The 6918-nt window shown below is 40.4% G+C and overlaps 1 long non-coding RNA gene across 3 annotated transcripts in view; it reads right to left on the minus strand.

The window, feature by feature from the left end:
- The window catches only part of LOC112668630 (uncharacterized), a 152641-nt gene extending 148438 nt beyond the window's left edge, over positions 1 to 4203 (minus strand). Inside the window, exon 1 of one of the 3 annotated variants that reach the window (XR_003141750.3) lies at positions 3942 to 4203. This is a non-coding gene — a long non-coding RNA (uncharacterized LOC112668630). The remainder of the gene's footprint in view (positions 1 to 3941) is intronic. The other 2 variants (XR_003141751.3, XR_003141752.3) reach the window with 2 other exon arrangements.
- Positions 4204 to 6918: the final 2715 nt, after the last annotated feature.

Below are 6918 nucleotides of genomic sequence, written 5' to 3' on the forward strand. Positions count from 1 at the left end.
AAAAAAAAAAAAAACCCTCATACATATACATCTTACAAGACAGCACCCAAATCTCATTAATGTGTGGTCTCTCCTAGCTGATGCTGTATCAAAGTTCTCAATAAACTATGCCACCATCTATAAAGGGTACATTTTCCATATGGAAATTAGAGTGCATAGTCAGACTAGTGAATCCTATGTACATCAACTCATTGCTTTACATGTCTCACTATACGGCAATTTCTCATTTGGAAGGTTGTGAAATATCATGAGTCTGTAAGTATTCAGAGAGTCCATGGATAGTGATGCTGGAAGTATGGCAGGAGGAAAGGCAAATCTAAAGCCACAATGAGATTTTGTTTCACTTCATAGCAGAAAGGGCTCAATAGTGAAAAACATAGCACATAAAATCTACAGTGAAAAACTGTTTTGGAGGGAAACATTTTTGAATCTGTGGAAATAACAAACCTCAAAATAAAAATAAAAATGATATAACTTCAGTCAGAAGATGAGCTAGGCCCTGGATTTTGAGTACATAGAATGTTCTTTCTCTTGCCCCACCTCCTCCGGTGAAATTTAGAAACATCCAACTGATTCGTTCATTTATTCGAACACTTATGGATAACAAATTAGGTATCGAATAAGCTAGTGCATATGTAAATAACCATTGGGTATATAAAGAGGAGTTCAGAAGAGAGTCTGAGGCTGGAGATAAAAATCTCTGGGCAATGGGCAGACAGTAACTGAGTCAGTGAATGTCAATGAGGGGGCCTCAGAAGCAGATCTAGGCAAGAAAGGGAGACATTCTAGTCCTAAACCTTGAGGATATCCAACAGCCAATGAGATTAATAGACTTCTGTTATCTCTCTGTGTCCCTGGGGAACATCTAAATTAAATGAAATATAGCAAATGAAACCTCACTTGTAACATGGAAAACATAATCTGCTATGGAAAAAATGACACAAAGAGAATTCTTAGAATGACCAATGCAGAAACGTGGCACATAGAAAAATTAGGGTTAGAATAATTCTGGAGGTCTCCAGTACTATTCAAGAAGAGATTAATCTTGATTTATTTAGAGAAATTTTTTTGCCTAAAATGGAGCAGTGTATGAATTTAAAATATTTAAAAGAAATGATGTGTAAGCCTTTTTTTTTTTTTTAAGATTTTATTTACTTATTCATGAAAGACACAGAAAGGCAGAGACAGAGAGGCAGAGGGAGAAGCAGGCTCCCTGCAGGGAGACCTATGTGGGACTCAATCTCAGGACCCGGAATCAAGCCCTGAGTTAAAGGTCGATACTCAATCACTGAACCACCCAGGTGCCCTTGTGTAAGACTTTCTTTTTTTTTTTTTTTTTTTTTTTTTTTAAATTTTTTTATTTATGATAGTCACAGAGAGAGGGAGAGAAAGAGAGACAGGCAGAGGGAGAAGCAGGCTCCATGCACCGGGAGCCCGATGTGGGATTCGATCCCGGGTCTCCAGGATCGCGCCCTGGGCCAAAGGCAGGCGCCAAGCCGCTGCGCCACCCAGGGATCCCTGTGTAAGACTTTCTAACCACATTTTCCTCCAATCCTATGGGGCGGAGGGTTGATGATGTATAGAAGTGCTTGAGAAGAAGGAGCTAGTCTTTCATCCTTTGAACCTGGATTAAAGGAGGTAAAGGTGAGTGTGTATATAGAAAAATAAGTAGCACAGGGCAGGAAGAGAAGGTCACATGTGATGGCCTGTGACTCGTAGCAAATCCTGATGCACAGGTGAGTGATGGTTAAATCAGTGGTTTAAAAGGAATGAGTTAATTTTGTCATTTGATAATTAAGGGAAATGGAACAAGTGGCTGGCAGAGAACAAATAAGGGGGACGTACAGGTGTCAATAAAGTTTCTGTTCAGGTAAATCACCAAGAATTTTTACATAAGGTTGCTTAATACAAATTTAAGATAAAACTGCCTTTCGAATGGTAGCACCTTGAGCCTATGGTAGTTGACACCCAAACAATCAGCTATTTATTTTTTAAAAAACAGAGTGTTTAGTGTCTAGGAGACAAAAGTATTAGGTAGCTGATTTTTTACATTCCAGAGCCAGTGGGTTTTCATGGTACAGATACACCTAATTTTTTTTTCTCAGGGAACTAAAGCAAATTAATGTTCTATTCATGGATCTTCTCTAAATAAATCGTAGAGAACCAGAGAGAGGCTGGGAAAGAAAACAAAACAAAAGCCTGCGATATGAGCTAAGACTGCTGTTAACAATTGTTTACCCTCTTTTGTCCTTTCTTCCCCTGTACCATTGAATTTATTCCAAGGGGCCTTAACCACCCGCCCCCCCCCCCCCCCACACACACACACCACCACCACCTACCTCCACTTCACAGGTCATTGGCTAAACTATAAAATTTTAAATCCAGCCATTGTTCACGAGGAGACTCAAGGCCACTCATGCAGGGTCTGTTAGAGCCTACACAGCTGTAAGCAACAGCCCAATTATATCCTACACCAGGGAGTGTCTCCCCATTCCCAAGGAAGGTTAACCAAAACTTAGGATGTTAGATTTTGTTAGTGCTTTTTGCCCCACAAGTGAAGTTAAGCCTAAAAGAAATTAATGATATGTCTGCGTGTCATGGATAAATAGAAAGATCTCATTCAAACCTGTATGTCCTTTTACTAGGCAACATGGACTTCCTCCTAAGTACCTAATTATCAAACTAGCTCCTCCTGGAACTTGATTTCCTCTTTTTAGAGGAATGCTACCAGTTCCTAAAAATATAGGATTTTTTTCTTCCCAGAGTGACAATGCTGCCTATGTTTGTAAAATATACGTTAGGCAAAGAGTCCATTGATCAAACTCTTTTTTGAGGGATTCCTGGGTGGTTCAGCGGTTTGACGCCTGCCTTTGGCCCAGGGCACGATCCTGCAGTCCCGGGATCGAGTCCCACGTTGGGCTCCTGGCGTGGAGCCTGCTTCTCCCTCCCCCTATGTCTCTGCCTCACTCTCTCTCTGTCTATCATGAATAAATAAATAAATCTTAAAAAAAAAAAAAAACTGTTTCTGAAGTTATTTGAATGCTATTTTAAGATTGTTAAATAAGACTTCCATTTTCTATATATGGATTTCTCTAAGGAGTTGTAGGAAATTACTGAATTATATCAGTACACTGTGTTTTCCTGCATATTTTGCTAGCCGGTCTCTCCATTAGTGAAATTGACTTGAAAGCCAATGAAATATTTCAATGAGATAGAGTTTTAATATCAGCTAATGAAACTAATTTCTCAATTCATCTGTTTGCTTTTTCCAAGGGCATCCAACCAAACCTTTCAGAAAAAAATTAGTATGTTGTCTTCCTTTTATTAAATCAACTCTGAGATAATGGCCAAATGCATGTGGAAGAGATGTCCAGCTCCACCATTTAAATCCTTCTGGGCATTTCGGCATGAATCCACTGTTTAGGGCTCATCAAAAAAGCAGCAGCCTGATGAGGATACATGCAGAATCCTGGGGAAGATGGCAATTTATATGTTCCTCTCTTTAGCACTGATTTGCTCTCAGTAAGGTTTACAGCCTTGGTTTCCTCCCTTTCTTTGAACTGGTAAGTATTTATATCTGGTCTGTACATCACCCTCAAAAAACTGGCTAGTGCTACCAGTATTTTTTTTTAATTCTTATAAAGAGACCTCAGATTCTGATCACTACAGCCAATTCTCTCATAAATATTGTTCTCAAGTATTTAAACATAAATTGTTACATATTTATTATTTTACAATCTTATTACCATTTAGAAAAGAGTATGTAATACTTGTTAATAAAAGTTTAAAAATGTATGAAGTATTTGATTACTAACAGAACCCCTATGTTCTGACGTCTCCCACACATCTTATCTTTTAAATGTGCCTGTTTCTCTCCCCCCCACACACTGTTTTCTCTTTCTCCCCACTGCCATTCCCCCCACCCCCTTGCTCACACTTACTTCCACTCTGGCTATCTCTCTCCAGCTTTTGTGTGCTTTCTTATGGCTTCCGCTTGTGAGCTGTCTTCAGAGGACTGCGGTTGGCCTCCTGGAGCAGTATCACCCACAAAGGAGGAGAGTTGGCAGGGCCTGGAGGCTACACTTCCCTGGGCAAGGAGCCACAGCCAATGACCAGCCAGTGGAAGCATTAAAACCCAGCTGCCTTGCTTTGAGGCTGGTCAAAGGCCTAAGTGCAATTTCCTCTTAAAGGCTCCCATCAGGATCAGGCTGCCACTGGGACTCAGGCAGAGGCTGTACCCTTGCATGGCCTCCTCCCTCCCAGGGCTTACTTCTTCCACCTCCTCAGAGGAATCCTTGGGAAGCACTTACTTCGTCATTTATACAAAAATATTCATCTTTGAGCCAGCTTCGGGGGGTGGGGGAGTCCTAAGACACCATCAAAAAGGTTTCCATGTCTCTAATATTACCCTTCAGGTTTTCTTGTTCAAGGGAACAAGAGTAACTGTGCCTGTAACAAAAGTAACCCTTCAAAAATCCAAGTCTGCTCACGACATGGATCTGCTTCAAAACTTTCAAGGATGCTCCATTGTTCTTATAGACATTCTGACACTTTAATCTTTTTTTTTTTTAAGAGGGGAGAGTGGGGTAGGGGAGGAGGGGGGCAGACAGAAAGAGAAAATCTTAAGCAGGCTCCATGCCCAGTGTGGAGCTGATGCAGGAGTCAATCTCATGATCCTGAGATCATGACCTGAGCAGAAATCAAGAGTCAGATGCTTAACAGACTGAGTCCTGCCACGTGCCCCCTGACACTTTAATCCTGAGCATGAGTTCCTTTATGATCTTGCCCTACATAACCCTTCACTTTTATTTCTTCCCACATTTCAGTCCTGTTGGACTTTTCAGTTCTCTGGGTACTCCCTCTCCAGGCTCTCTCTGGTCTCTGGTCCTTCAAAGAGGCTATTTCCTCCATCTGAATCAATCTGACCCTCTTTAGTCTCTGTAACTGGACCATAACTTCTGCAGGTTCTCAGCCTTTGGAGAGAGACAAGCTTGTCTCTACCTTCCTCAGGCCAGGTCATGTGCTCCCAGACATCATAGAGTGAAACCTGCCTTATGTCTAATATGTCATAGTGAAACCTGCCTATGTCTAGAGTGAAACATGCCCCAAGGGCCTTCCTTACCAGATTTTATGTTCTGTGGGAAGATGGGCTATGGCTACACCTTGGTACCTATCAGAATGTGTGGCATAGAGTTGGGACTTTAAAAGAGTTTGTTGAGTGACTCCAGTGATAGATTAAGAGGTGGGTCAATTTGGCATTTGCATGGAGAGCCAATCTTTATAAGACGCTCAAAACATGACAAGATAGAGAAAATCTCATTTACAGAATCCTCTCAGGGAGAACATTGTGAGTGATTGAAAGAGATGGTTGGATAAGAGGCTATGGTGAGAGCTGATATCAGACTCAGTTTAACAATGTCAGACTCAGTTAACAATGGATGAGCCCCAAACTCCCTTTTTGGGAGGCTGGATCTGGTGAATGGCAGGACTCTAATACTGCTAAGTCCAAGTTTGAGGCCAGAGCTGAATGGCTGTGGCCAATGGAAGAGATGAGGAGGGTAGACACTAGGGGGCCTTTCCCGCAACCCCCAACCTTCTCCTCCCCTTGCAATCTTTAATAAAACTTGAAAAATAAATAGCATGAATATGATAATTAGGCATCAAAGCTATTAGTCTATCCAGAGATCCCACATATCTTTTAGACCTGAATGAGTATTTTTTTTTTCTAAAATAAAACAGAAAAGCCTTTGCTATAACAGACTAGTCCTCCTTGTAATTTAGGTCCTGAATTTTCCACTGCTGGTATCATCATCAAAATCATGCCCACTGATGGCAAGACAATTGCAGTGTCTTGAAAGAATTTTTATCAGAGGGATCCCTGGGTGGCGCAGCGGTTTGGCGCCTGCCTTTGGCCCAGGGCGTGATCCTGGAGACCCGGGATAGAATCCCACGTCGGGCTCCCGGCATGGAGCCTGCTTCTCCCTCTGCCTGTGTCTCTGCCTCTCTCTCTCTCTCTGTGTGACTATCATAAATAAATAAATAAATTAATTTAAAAAAAAAAAGAATTTTTATCAGGGAGGGGTGTTAAAGAGATAACCCAATAATAATTCTAGAGTTGGGGACCATCTCCCTTATACCCTCAGATCTGGCTGGGAGAGAAAGAGATGGGGGAGATTTCATAGAGCTACAGTTTCACAAACTGATAAATAAGCCCATTTTATGCTTAATTGCTTTAATTCATTTCTGATAACCTTGCCCTTAAGTAAAAAACTGTTAAATTTTCATAGGAGACAAGCATGACATGTTCCATAGGAGACAAGCATGACATGTCATGTTCCATGACATGTTCCATTATACCCAAGTAATTTCAGAGAGAGTAAAATATGAAAATTAAACAATGAAAACAAGACAATATAGGTCAAAAATAAGCAAATAAATTTTGTACAAAAAAGTGATATGATAAAAGTTTATTGCCTCTTTTTTGGCAATGGTTTCTTCATGAAGTTTTCAGCTTTTTGCTTGCTCATATTAATCCTGAACTCAAAATAATTTAAAAATAATGTTCCATCACAGATAATCACCTTTGCAGTCAAATGTAGGCTAAACACAAGAAAGCTTTGACTTCTGGGGAAATGGCACTCATGGACAAGAACTTGAAGAGGAATAGAAGATGCTACCCCTTCATCCTTCTTGCCTGGCATATAAATTTAAATATAAATCAAAATGTTTGGGGTCCAAAGATAGTAGATAATTCAGTTAGCTTCATTTGATAGTTTCTGTCATGAAATTGTTCAGTCAAGAAAATTGGTGACACTTTCTGTGCCAGAAACTCTAATGTTGAAATATTATTTGATCTATCATACCCATTTGGTGTGGCTTTGGTTGAAAATAATTTGTATTTAAAATAAAATAAATAAA

This window comes from Canis lupus, chromosome 23 (assembly GCF_003254725.2).
Source record: "Canis lupus dingo isolate Sandy chromosome 23, ASM325472v2, whole genome shotgun sequence".
Taxonomy (NCBI): Eukaryota; Metazoa; Chordata; class Mammalia; order Carnivora; family Canidae; genus Canis; species Canis lupus.